Source organism: Drosophila takahashii, chromosome 2L, assembly GCF_030179915.1.
Source record: "Drosophila takahashii strain IR98-3 E-12201 chromosome 2L, DtakHiC1v2, whole genome shotgun sequence".
NCBI lineage: Eukaryota > Metazoa > Arthropoda > Insecta > Diptera > Drosophilidae > Drosophila > Drosophila takahashii.
Window position 1 is genome coordinate 5766939 of NC_091678.1, and position 14093 is coordinate 5781031.

Below are 14093 nucleotides of genomic sequence, written 5' to 3' on the forward strand. Positions count from 1 at the left end.
AGCTGCTTCCGAAACTATACAGCTGCTTTATTAACATACCATTTAATTGCAGATAACCATTTTTATATTAATTTTGCATAATTTCCAAATGACTAGCTTCCTCCAACCGAAATTATTACCAGCACTTGGCTAATTTTGTTAGCTAATTGAAAGCCAATAAATTGGCCTGCATGTCTGGCCACTGAAGCAAGACTTTTAGCGAGGGTTTAATGCACCCCCGAAAAAGCCGAAAAATATCGTATTAACTTGGCATGCAAGCAATGCCTGTTGGCCAACTTAGCAGAGGGTTAAAAGCCGGCTAACATGGCCAGAAACCCGAAGTTCCTCTGCTGCGTCGCTGCTCTCGCTTCGGGAAACGTCGCTGTTAAAAAATAACAGTGGTCAGAGCTCGATTTCAGAGCCACGATTCTCGGCTTTCAGTCACCTGTTAAGGCCCAAGCGCTACGAACGTCGACGGAGTTTTTCCGGAAAAACGCAAGAGGGAAAAATCACGAGAGTGCGTACGGTTGTGTGTGTGTGCATTCGTTTGTTTGTGTTAATTTCTGCATGCTTTTCCGCTTATCATTTGCACTTGCGAATATGCATTCTATGCTAACTACAAAAAAGAAAGAAAAAACCAATCCTGTTTGAAAACCTGTTTTGTATTATTTTGGCTTTGATTTGGCGGCGACGGCGGACAACGGTTTCCAGCTGGTCTGGTCCAGAATTCTTGAACGCGCGCCGTGACGTCGCCGAGTTGTATGGCGTGGATTTGGCCAAGAAGAGACTCTGGCCAAGAGGAGACTCTATCAATAGAAGCATTTCATTTGGTTTACCGTTAGGCGGCGGGTCTAGTTTGTTGTTGCTGCTCTCGAGTGGGCAGCGCCAGCAGAGCGTGCATCATCTGGGTTTAGAAAGCCAGAGAACCCATCGCATAGTACAAATACACGGCTAGTCTCTCCATCTTTGGCTCTTAAATAAATCAAGAAAAATCGGAGGGAGAGAAAAAAAAGAAACACTTAGAAACAAAAACCAGTAACTGCCGAAGAAGGCTTAATTAAATTTAAAGCACACACTTATGGCCAGACTTTACTGATTGACCGACTTCTTCTCGCAGCGAAACCCACTGAAATGTATCAAAACCGTTAATTGATTTGTTTATTTGTTGTTTAAATTGTTGCGGAAAATTGGATAAATACGTCAGTCGGAAATGTAAATAAAACGAAATAACTTTGGCGCTTGTTTGCATATAATTATGTGGCACAAAAGAATTGTATTTCTTCGCAATTTAATATCTATAAATTAAAATAATAATTTAAAATTCGAAAAATTAAAATCTTTGCTACTGATAATTGAAACTCATTTATTCTCTAAATTCCACAAAGTGGAGGCTTTTTTTTTTGGAAATATGATATCAATTAACGCTTCGTTTTCTCTTAATCCTTTATTTAAATTCAAGGAATAACAACCACTATCAGAGTTTTATTTTAATTTTGACATATAACTATAAAACATTAATTAAACATCAATATATAAATTAAATTCTTTCGCTAAACCCACTTTGCATTGATTTATTTAACTTTGAATAATTTTAAATTTGTATAGTATAAGTTTTCCCAGTTGCATTCATATTTCCCCAACATAATCACATTAAAAACAAAATCTGAAAGCCAGCTAAAAAAATTCCATTTGATAAATGCGCACCAAAAAACATTTGTTCATAAATGAAAGACCAAAAAACGTGAGCGGAAATTACTAAGATTTTCGAATGCAATCATAATTATTGCTCGTGGCATTCCAGCCGAGTTTTCATTCTTTGGGAAAACCACATGAAAACATTCCGGTGGCAAACAGGTTGCCATAAACCCGAGAGCAGCAGCAACGCCAAAAGGGAAAATCAAACACGTGCACAGAACGGAAAAGGTTAACAACACAACAAAAATAAAAACAGCAAACAGCAGCGGTAACAGCATTAAGTTTTTCCTTTTTTTTTCCATTTTGATCAAACACAGAGAAATAAACCAAATTTTAAAACCGCGCGCTAACTGAAAAAAAAACAAAATTCGAATATAAAACGGGGGAAAATAAAAAACGGATATAAAGGAATTTCAAGCGTTTGGCATTTTGTCAACCAGTAAAGGGCCAAGTGACGAACAAAAAAAACGAGGAAAAAACAGGGAGAGGCGCACAAGTGGCTGCAACAAAGGGGCTTCCGAACCACCGAACCCGCGACCTCTGACACCCCCCAAAAAAATAAAAGAAAATCTACCTTTTGGCCGGAAAACGCTTGTTTCAGCACGCGAACGAAAGAGACGGGACGACTGCGTGGGAGGGAGACAGGGACAAGAAACAGCAGCAACAGCAACAACAAAACAAACAGGTGAGAAGGAGACTTGCATGAATGAATGAATGAATGTTGGGGTGAGGGACTGAAGCATTGAGGGACGGCGAGTGTGTCGAAGTGAATGAATGGAAGCCGCAACTGAGAATCGAGGCCCGGTACAGTGATTCCTCGGAAATTTTTGTTCTAAAGAAATATGTGGCAAAAAACTTTAAATTTATAATATTCGTAGTGTGATATTTATAATATAGTTTTTTATTTTTTAAAAATAATTTATTTAAGTTGATAAAAACCTTTTAGTTTAATTTTACTCACATAAAAATAAATTTTTTGTCTTTAAATCGTTACAATTGATTACTTTAAATTGTATAATAGCGTAGTTATATTACTATATTAAATAGTTATTCATGATTATTTTGTGATTATTTCAAAACATGTCGAGAGTTCACCCACCATAAAAAACCAAAACAAAAGTGAGTTGACGAGGCCCTACTGTTCTTTTTTAGTGCAGGGTGCGATGGAGTGATTGAAACTGATAAAGAATAATAAAAAAAGGCTTTCCTCTTGCCCGAGGATTTTCCCAAACAATTCTTTCGCGCCGCGGTGGTTTTTTGTTCCATTTGACTTCCCCCTCGAAAGCAGGGAAGCCTGCTCAATAAGCAATTAATATGCACAAGTGTCTGCCCGACGAGCTACTGCCGAAATCTCCGAGTGGAAATGGGCGCGAGTTTCGTCTGTGTGAAAAATGGGAAAAGAAAGAAAAACAGAGCCCAGCGTGGCACATTGTTTCGGTTTTCCACGCTGTGTTAAGAGCTTAATTTAATTCCAAAAAGGCTTTTTCCACTTGATGAAAATTGAGTTTGGTATTGTCAAAAAGAAACAACTGAGCAAAAAACTCACTTCTGTTTTATGATTTAATAATAAAATACATTTATAAAATTGGTTATTAATTCGAAATTAAAGGTCCTTTTTCCACCAATTAAACGGAGAATGGTTTCCACGAATTGAAATAATCCATGTGCTGCATGGCCATTAATTTCAACTCAAATCAGGTTCTATTATCTCAATTGAAATTTTCCTTTGAGTAATTTGAGACCAAATTTGATTCTCTTCTCGCCGGTGACTTCCATTTTCCGCTGCTATTTCTCCATTTCTTAAGCTTCACCCCAGTCACGATTGCAACTTTAATCTGTGGCAATTTATATTTGCTTTTGTTGGTACTAAGCAAATTCACCCTGAAACACACACAAAACTACTATGGCCAGCAGGAGCGTAGAAGAAGGGTTTTCAAGGGGGATTGGAAAGTCATAAAAAACTATAAAAAAAAATCTGAGTATGCAGAGCAATATGTTATCATTCTTTAGTTGCTAAAAATAAAATATAACCCTTTCGATATCCCCCTTTTCCCCACGCCCCTTCCCTCGGCGGAAACTCTTCCTGAAGTAGCAAGTAAAGTTAACCAGGAAAAGTTGCAAAAAGCGTCAGAAGGAATGCTAAAAATACGCATGGCAAAAGAAAAACGAATTTCGAAAAAGAAAAACAATGGTAGAACCAAAATAATGCGCAACGTATTGTTGTAGCCAACTCGATTCCGGCGAGACTCTTGTGAAATATCGCACTTTGCTTATAGAAATGGTTATCTATGCTGCAAATAGAAATTCGGGAAAAGTCCGAATGAACAAAAACAAAAACACAAACAGTAACAAAACGTATGGCAAACAGAACGAGGAAAACCAACTCGCACAGACAAAAGTAATGTGAAACACAATAAAAGTGTCTAACTGTGTGAAGAAATGAAAGTCAAAATGCGTGTGTGTTTGTGAGTTGGTTTTCAGGGAAGGGGGGTTTAAATATATATATAAAAGAGGGTCCCGGGCCCCCCATTTCCGCCTTACTTCTCACAGCATCTTCGCCGGCTTCATTAGCGGCAATAGAGTTTGTATTCTCTTTCGTTGATCTTGATCGTGAACTCGAAAATATTTAGAAAATGTGTTAAAGCCGTGGCCAAGAATTCGAGAGAGACGAGTAAAAAGAGTGGGGGGTTTTTGGAGACTCGTGTCTGGGTTTTGAGAAGAAAGCGTGCAAATTATGGTTTCTAGGAAACTGGGTGCCTGACTGATGAAGACGGCCTACCATTCCACCACCTGTTCATCATCCATCGTTTTCCGCAGGTACAGTGGTTGATATAGCAATTAATGGTTGAATTAAATTTTGATTGCTAGGCAATTATTATATTTCTTCCCAAAGTCTACGCTTTAGATTACTTCTTTCTCTTTGGGTAGCAATTGAAGGGGAAAACCATTTATTTGCACACACTTAATTCTTCAACATGTATCTTAAACAGTTTTTTATGATATTATGCTGGTTTATGTTTTTAATAAAGCTAGGAGAATGGGATGTGAAAGGTATCCAAATTTTTTCCAGGGATAAAAAATTATTTCAAGATTCTAAAATTTTTATTTAATAAAATACATTTCATTAATTGCTTGAAAAGTTTTTCAAAACATTATTTAAACATGATTCCCTTTTACTTCAACATTAGTAATATTTTCCTAGACCCCACATCAGTTCCCAACAATCCATCATTTTGTTCAGCAGCATTCTGAGAATTTAACAACCAAGCTGTTTCCTCCAAAAGTCATAAACCATTTCCTTTGGCCAACTTAGTGATTTGGCCACCAAAGCCGCAACCACTTCCTCGGATTGTTCCCACTGTCGGAGGGGTTCCCTCGCAGATAATTGAATTATGATCGGGGAGTGTGTCAAGTGGGGAGAAGCGGGTCTTACGGAGCTAATGAACACAGACTGAAGGGTAGTCGAGTGAGCCAAGAAGACGGGGCCAACACCGAGGTGATAATGATTTCGTTGTTCATTATGATAATAATGATTATGCTGCCACTCAGAAGCGAATGGAAAATGTTTGAGAGAAAGAGGAGAAAAAACAGAGAAAAAGAATAAGTCGCGGCAATGAACTCGAAAGAAGAAATGCAGACAAACAAACAAAAAGAAGTGGTAGAAGAGGCCCGCATAACTAAGTAACTGCCACAAACAGTGGAAGAAAGAGATGGCGACAGGGAGGGCGAAAGAGACGGCAGGACACGCAGCATGCAGTTGCAGTTGTCAGTGCATCATTATACAGCTCAGATTTTTGTTGGCCTATTAGAAGGATGGCCAGTTGCAAAAAGTTTTCATCTCGGCAGCTGCAAAATAATCTGGAGTACACTAGGAAAAAGAAAGCTCTAAAATATTATTTATTAGCTTATAATAATTAGAAAGTTTGTAATAAAATGCCTAAGAAACTTCTTCAAAAAAAAGTTACTACCTATCAAAAGTTAATATTATTTAATCTCTAATCAAAGGTTAGAACTATACCTATTTTTATTTTTTCTCAAGTGCACCTTTAAGATCCATCTGCGTCATCTGTTTTTGACTAAAATGTAGTTGGTAGAAGAAAAAGAGAAGAGTAAAATATAAAAAGAGAGGTCATTCATCCAGCGTTTACCACGTTATGCTATGCCTAACCCCCACCCCCTCGACTTTATTAACATATTTTTCTTTCCCTTTCTAACTACCTTCTTTTTTTTTGTTACCAAGTGTGGCGGAGCTGTTGTTGATCTTTGTTTTTATTATCTTTATGCTGTCTAGAGACTTTGTTTTTTAGATTTTAGGCAATTATTTAAAGTACTTAGCTTAGTTAGGATAACAGAGATTTTAATGTTTACCTTAAGTGTCTTATAAAAACCATTAGCTTTATAATAACTACCTGGAATGTTACCTCTTGCTAACTTTTCCAACTATTTTTAGTTTCTTGGCCACTTTTGTAATGAGACTAAAGTTCTTGAGGGGTATTCCCTGGGCGATTCCCTTTGACTGCTCCTGTATTTTGCCCCCGCTATTTTGCGGTTTTTTCCTGTCCTCATTTCCTGAGCTGCGCCCACCATTCACAGTGGTTTTGGAAAATGGGAAAAGCGGCAGGAGCGGGGGAGGCTGTCGGGAAAAGAGCCCAACTTGGGTCCAGAATATCCCCTGACCAAACTTCTCACTGTCGTTCCACGCTTCTTTTACTGCTGCCGGTGACGCTTGCTTTTATGCATGCCTGTTTTTCCTGCCTTTTCTTTTCGTTTTTGCTCGTTTCGCTTTTTTTGGCCTACGGTTTTTGGCCAACAGGAAATAGCCGACATTAGACTGGGCTGGCACGTGTTTATGTTGCCTTGCTGTTATTTTATGCTCCACGCTGGGGCAGGAAATGCGACAGAAAAATGCATTTTCAGTTGCCATGGAATTTCCATCCTTTTATTCAGGAAAAACCGTTGGCAGTTTCGCATCTGCTTCCATTTCTCATTCTCTGGTTATTTTTTTATTTTATCCTCGGCACCCAGTGCCTTTTATTTAAGCGATCTATGTTTTGCTTGCTTTAGATTTTATTTTCATTTCGGCTTAATCCAGTGGAGAAATACATCTTTTATATGTGAACAGAGAACGAGAAAATTTCGTTTTTATGCTTCACCTATAAAGCCGAAATAAACGGACGATTTAACTTAATTTTTCTATTTTTCGAGCGAAATTGAAACTTTTATGGCAACTATAAGGCTAAACTAAACGCTATTTTCTCGTTCAATTTTTAATGCATGTGAATAGTCAACTTAAAATCGTTTAACTCGAATTAACAATGCATTTTTATAGGAACTTTAACAATATCATCCGCAATACTTGACGTTGCGTCGTCAGGAATCCATTTATAGCAGCTAAGAAAATTTAAATACTACGAATACATTAGATTCCTGAATTTACTACTTACACTCAAAATAAATTTAACCCTAAATTTTAGAAAATCGCCATTAAAATTTCTTTTTTCTAAATACAAGAAAGTTATTTCTAAATCTAAGGAAATTTTTCTTAAGTCAAGAAAGTTTTCCTTAAATCCAGGAAGTTTTTCTTAAATGTAGAAAATGGTTACCATGAACTAAAATCACCCTAAAATCTAGAAAAAATGCCCTTAAAATTAGAAATTATTTTCTGAAAAATAGAAAGGCAAACGAAAATAATAAAATATATTGGCAACACCTTTTCTAAAAATGAGTGTCCTAACCCTAAAATTAAGCTAACCCTAAATAATAGAAACATTTCCTAAAAAGTAGAAAGTTTTTTTAAAAAATAGAAATAGTTGTTTTCACATGCTCTGGCACACCAAAATGTTCAATGCCAGAACTTGTCAGCTGCCGGCCAGCTGTACTCGTGGCGCAGACCGTTAAAGCACTTGGTTAGCAATCGAATCGACGCGGGTTCGAGTCCCAGAGCAAAATTTTTTAACTTTTTTTTTTAATGTTATTTTATTTTTTTTAATTTATTTTATTTTATTTTTATTTATTTTTTTACTTTTTTTTATTCCTTTTTTTATTGATGGCAAGCAGTAAACTAAAAATAATTAGGTTTATATTCAGTTATTTACTATATACTACACATAATATAAATTGCGTTAGCATAAATATATACATATGTATATACGTATGTAAATAAGTAAAACGCGAATGGTCAAAATTATGCAATTAGTATTCAAATGTGTTGTCCGCTTCACCCTTTACATACATTGCTCGGTTTGCCACAGGAAGTTTAAGTGCTACAATGGCCCAGTATGTAGGCCATTCGCTCCTCGCGCGGGAGACCCGGGTTCGATTCTCACGACGGACAAGTAAAAAATTGTAAGTTTTTTTCATGAACATAAAATATTAACTAATCATAATTTCTACATTCCCAATCTTCCGCAGTCCCGTAGTCCACATTTACAACCACATTTGGCTTTGGTTAGATAAGAAATCCAAGCGCCGCAAATACATAATAATAAATACATAACCTTTAACATTCACAATATACAAGACACACAACGCCTGCATATGTATATAGGGAGGAGTACATAATATAAACGTATATACAAAAAAAAATCATGATTGAACATGTTTTTTTGTTTTGTTTTTAATTTCTATTTTTTAGGAAAATTTCCTACTTTTTAGAAATTTTTGCCCTTAAATTTAGTAAAATTACCCTAAAATTTAGAAATATGACGTCAAAAAAAATCAAAAATATAGAAAAATTTGACCCTAAAATTTAGGGCGAGCTTGTCTTGAAGACAAAAGTAGGGCGATTTCCTTGACTTTAGGGTTAATTTTATTTTGAGTGTATAAAATCTTTTGGAACTAAATCAACAATAATATTAATTACACATAAAACGCTAAACCGTTCAGAGAACGAATATAATTATTTTAGATATTTATTGCTGCCTACAATACAATGAGTTTTTGTTTCTCACCATTTCCCAATTTATTCCCAGCCCTCTGAACATATTTAAACCACTCCCCCCTCTCATTAAAAGAAAAGTCTATGGCCAGGGGCTATTTCAAAAGTCACTCTTGCCGAAAGAAGTGCAGCTGCATCATCCATTTATCCAACTATCCATCTAGAGTGTGCTGCAGGGCATTTCCCTTCATCGAGGTGAAGAAAACGAAAAATGGAAACAAGAAAAGCCAAATGAAAAACTTTGTTGCTTTGTTATCTGCTATCTCCCTTCTGGTTCTCTGCCACACAGTTTATATTGTGGCTCATTTGCATTCTTTTAATTCATTTCATTTCGGATAATCCCCAAAAGAAAACGGAGAAAATGTATAGGAGAACTTAAAATTGATGTTCTGTATCGATAAATCAGAATGAAAATGAAAACGCTGAAGTGAAAATGGTTACGGTTCTCGAGAAGCAACCGTTATGCTGACTGCATACACTTAATTAATTTCCAAATAAAATGGAAAAGAAAAAACCCACAAAATTGTAGTGGGCCCAGACTGCAATCCATATGGCAAAACTTCCCAACTTACAATTCAATTTATTTTTCAGCAGAAAAACGTGAAAAAAGACTGAAAGCAGAACAAGAAATAAAGAAAAGCAACAAAGGCGGCGATAGAGCAAAGGTAAAAAGACAAATTGCAACTTTTTGAGGCACAAAAATCACAGTTAGCAGATAGTTTTGCCCCCATGCTTACCCCCACCCACTTCCTCCAAGGACACGAAAGCATAGGAAGAAACTTTGTCCTGCCGCCAGGACACTTGAAACAAATTGCAATTTGTGCCTTTCCCTACGAGGCGGGGGTTAAATGGTTTCCCCTTTGGTTTTTCCGGGACGATGTTCCTTGGGCTCTCCAGCGTTGCCTATAAATTAAGTGCAGCAATTAATAATTAAAAAAGCGTGTTAATTAGAGAGTCACACACAGAGCCAAATACAAAAAAAGGATGCAGCTCAAAATGTTTCGGCTAATTGCGATTTCAATTAGCCGAATTACGAAAATCCCTTTAGTAAATTCTACACAATCTCAAACGAATTTTAATAGCATTTTAAATTTTGGAAATCAAGGTTCTTTAGTTTAAATAAAGTAGTACTTACTAAGTACCACTTAGTAAAATTATTTAAAAACCAGTAAAGTAAAGTTTTTATACCCTTGCAGAGGGTATTATGATTTCAGTCAGAAGTTTGCAACGCAGTGAAGGAGACGTTTCCGACCCCATAAAGTATATATATTCTTGATCAGCATCACAAGACGAGTCGATCTAGCCATGTCCGTCTGTCCGTCCGTCTGTCCGTCTGTCCGTCTGTCTGTTTCTACGCAAACTAGTCTCTCAGTTTTTGAGCTATCGGGACAAAACTTTCGCAAAAGTCTTCTTTCTATTGCAGGTAGTATATATGTCGGAGCCGACCGGATCGGACAACTATATCTTATAGCTCCCATAGGAACAATCGGAAAAAAAAACTTTAAAAAATTCTAGTGTCGGTGTTTTTTGAAATATTACCTTCTACTTTTGGGGATGTTATTTTTTAAATATTTCTGAATTTCGAATTAATTATTTAAAAAATCGGACTACTATATCATATAGCTGCCATAGGAACGATCGGAAAATTAATGGAAAAGTAATAGGAAATAAATTCTAGCTTCTTTGGTTTTTATTGTATTATCTTCTACTCTAGGATATGACTCTTTTTAAATATTTCCGAATTTCAATTTTAATTTAATCAAAATCGGACGACTATATCATATAGCTGCCATAGGAACGATCGGAAAATTAATGGAAAAGTAATAGGAAATAAATTCTAGCTTCTTTGGTTTTTATTGTATTATCTTCTACTCTAGGATATGACTCTTTTTAAATATTTCCGAATTTCAATTTTAATTTTATCAAAATCGGACGACTATATCATATAGCTACCATAGGAACGATCGGAAAATTAATGAGAAATATTAGAAAATTGAACATTTATGCGATTTGTTAATTAATAGGAATGATCTGCAAGGGTATATAAGCTTCGGCTGGCCGAAGCTAGCTTCCTTTCTTGTTTTTTTTTAAATAGTATCCTAATGTTATTTGTGAATAACTAAACTATTTTACAATAAAAAACTTAGTAGTTAGATTAAAGATAGTAATAAACAATATTAAATCCCTGTGAATGACAAGTCAACAGTCTTGGCATTAAATTCGTGCGAATAAATTGAGCTTGTCACATCAGCAAAACTAACTGCCTTTGTTATGCTCACTTATCCATGTTCATCGCTTTGTCCGCCCGCATACAGTCAGTCGATTAAGTTTATCTCCACTTGCACTGCTTTCCAGCATTTTGTTTCAAGGTGGCTGGTGGAACTTTTGGCCAACACTGTGCCCGGGTGTTTTATCATTAAGGTGGCCATTTCGGCTTCCTTCCGCCTTATTTCCCCCCCTTTGCGCGCCATTTCATCGCCAAAAACATTTTTCGCTGACAATTCGCTTGGCCAAGTTAACAGGGGGAATCCCCTTGCTCATATTTCATTTCATTGTGCCACATTTCTCCACCGCTGGATGGATGAAATGGATGCACCCAGACAGAAATGGCCGGCGACTGCTGACTGCTTAATATTTCACCAGACTTTGCCGGTTCTTTTATTACATAACTCGGATTAGATTTGGTTTGGTCAGACAAAGACGAAGAGGAAAAAGCTTTCCACCATATGTACATTAGGGTGGACTTATTTTGTATGAAATTTCTAAGGCCATGCTCTCACCCCTTCATATATAGCATTTTTGTATCCTTAATCCATTAAAGAAAGAAAAAGTAAAAAATAATTAGTTTTAGGCGGTGCGCAACGGCTTTAAAGTTTATTACGCATATTTCAGATTCATCTAGATGCCGTAGACTTAATTTTATACTTTGACAGTATTTTAAAAAGTATCTTAATCACTTTCCCGAGCTTTTTAACAAGGGATGAAGTCGTTGATAAAATTCGAGTCCCTGGGAGACAATTGCAACTTAAAAATAACAATAATAACGAATAATCAAGGACTTTTAGAGTAAAACTTATAAATATTACGGTCTCTGAAAAATAAGAGTCAATATCGTTGTATCCTAAATGCTGGCTTTTTTCTTTGACGAAAATTTTTATTGGCGAACGCAAAAGTGATAGTTAATCTTCAAAATTGTAAAATAGAATCTCTATTTTATTGTGAGTCGCAAAAAAAAAATGATGAGTCGGGGATCGAACTCGGTTTTTTTTGTTCGGAGACAGAAGCTCTACTGGCTAGGCTACGTCCAACTGTTAATATTCATGAAATAAATTTCTACTTGACTCTTTTATTCGAGCGAAACCAAAAAGTTGACATGTTAAAATCTAACAAGAAATGGAATGGTGTAAATTCCTAGTTTTACGCTTAATTTTCAGCGAAACTTTAGGGCCATTGCGCACCGCCTAAACGATGAAATAAAATTTTTCTGTTTTCGCATAAATTTATTGGACACAGAAACCTACCATTTAAGATGCTGAGCTCAGTTGACCTTAAAGAAGTCCACCCTAATGTACATACTCCCTGAAATCTGAAATCGGAAATCTGAAATCTGGAATGCCCCTCACGTCCGTGGGCTTTGCCTAATTTAGTTATGCATCCCGGCACTATTTGCCATATCGTCCCCCGATTCATAACCACCGACCCATTGATTATTCACAATCAATCAGCGTATTGAGTCGGTCCCATTCCCGTTACTATCCCATTTCCCGTTACGCCTCCGATTCCATTGCCATAACCATATATCAATCTAGCTATCCACTTGGAGGCCCCAATTAGCCGGCCACGATATTCTGTTCTTCGACTCGCCGAATTGCAATTGGATTTGACTGTGCCAATTAGTTAATTAACAGATAAGTGAAATAGGAGAGCCGAATGATGAGAATTGCCAAATAAATAGGGGATGTGGTCAATGGCTATGCTAATAAAAAACTAACCGAAAATAATATTCAATCTAGACATTGGAATTCGAGACATCTTTTTGGAAAGTATAGGAAAAAATAAAAAACAACCAACCAAAAAGAAATAACCAATAAGGATAATTTTGTAGGTAAATCAGGTTACAAATCAAAGAAATTCTTTATTGTATGGAAAATATAATATTACAAATGGTATATAAAATGTTAAAAAATTATAATAGTATTCTTAAATATACAATTTAATTAATAAAAAAATCGACTCAATCTCCTTAAAAAAGCTTGAAAGAAAACTAGTACGATTTTTTTGAAGTTTCCGAAAAATAAACGACAACGCGTGCTTTAACCACCCATCAAGTAGCGAACTAATCAGCTAAAACAAATAATTACTCGCAATTATTATGTGCAAATTGGCCAATGGCAATTTGCAGACTTGTTCGACAAGCATTTAATACCCAAAGACCAAAACACCGGCCCCTAACTGCATGCAGTATTCATAAATTGAACCGACGACATTTAATCGAAGTCCAGAACAAAGCGCAACAATGGCCAACGCAAATCGAACCAATCCAATACCAATACCAAATACCAACCAAATCGGCTAAAAGCGATTCCAATTCGCAGACCAACAAACAAAATATAACAAAGGCTAAGCGGCTTTGGCTGCTGAACCCCAACCTGAAGTGCATTGTGCAACGCTGCGTATGCGCAACAATTAAGTCAGCAATTCTCTGCGGCTTTTTCGTATTTAATTTATTTCCTGGCTCACCTTGCCACATACTAGAGTCGAGCAAAAAAAAAACAGACCCATTTTAATGAAGTACAAATACCAAAAAGTTAGCAAATAAAACAAACTGCCTGCCAAAGTCTTAGATTTAAACCAATTTAAATGAGTTGAGTTGGGTTAAAAAAACAAACTACCAGGAAAAATTATGCGAGTCCAAACTGACCCAAATGGAAATGAAAATCGCTGAAAACAGCAGCGGCGAAAAAACCACAAAACATAGTTTCTAATGAGGCAAATTAAGCAAACGTCAAACAATTAAAGCGAAGCCCACAAATGAGCGTGTAATTATTTTATAATTAAATTCCATTTAGCCAAGACTCAGGTCTGCGAGACCGCGACAGTTGGCCTAAGCTGGCCTGAAAATCTGTTTAAACTTTTGTGTGCATTTAGTGTTTGCAGCGCAGGTGCAACCGGTGTAAATTACGACAGCGGCAAAAAACAACTAACAAAAAAGGGTGACAGCCAGTAATCGCTGCAATCAACTCGAAAAACAACAGCGAAAACAAAAGCAACTCAAAATCCGTTTCCGCCACTGAAAATTAGTGAATTTTGTCAGTGGCAGTGGGTCAACAAATAGCCTTTTGCCAAACTCGTCAGACGAGGCTCAATACTCGGGAAAAAATAGCAATGGGTTAAAAAACAGAGACAGCTGAAAAGCAAAGTTATGAAATGCAATTAGTGAAAGGACAAAGGGGGAAAATCTTATAATAAGTTTAAATAATAT

The 14093-nt window shown here is 36.4% G+C and overlaps 1 protein-coding gene across 1 annotated transcript in view; it reads left to right on the forward strand.

The window, feature by feature from the left end:
* Positions 1 to 444: 444 nt before the first annotated feature.
* The window catches only part of haf (leucine-rich repeat and fibronectin type-III domain-containing protein hattifattener), a 62326-nt gene continuing 48677 nt past the window's right edge, over positions 445 to 14093 (forward strand). The window contains exons 1-2 of the mRNA XM_070212880.1: positions 445 to 496; positions 2276 to 2359. The gene's annotated coding sequence lies outside the window, so the exon portion shown is untranslated. The remainder of the gene's footprint in view (positions 497 to 2275; positions 2360 to 14093) is intronic.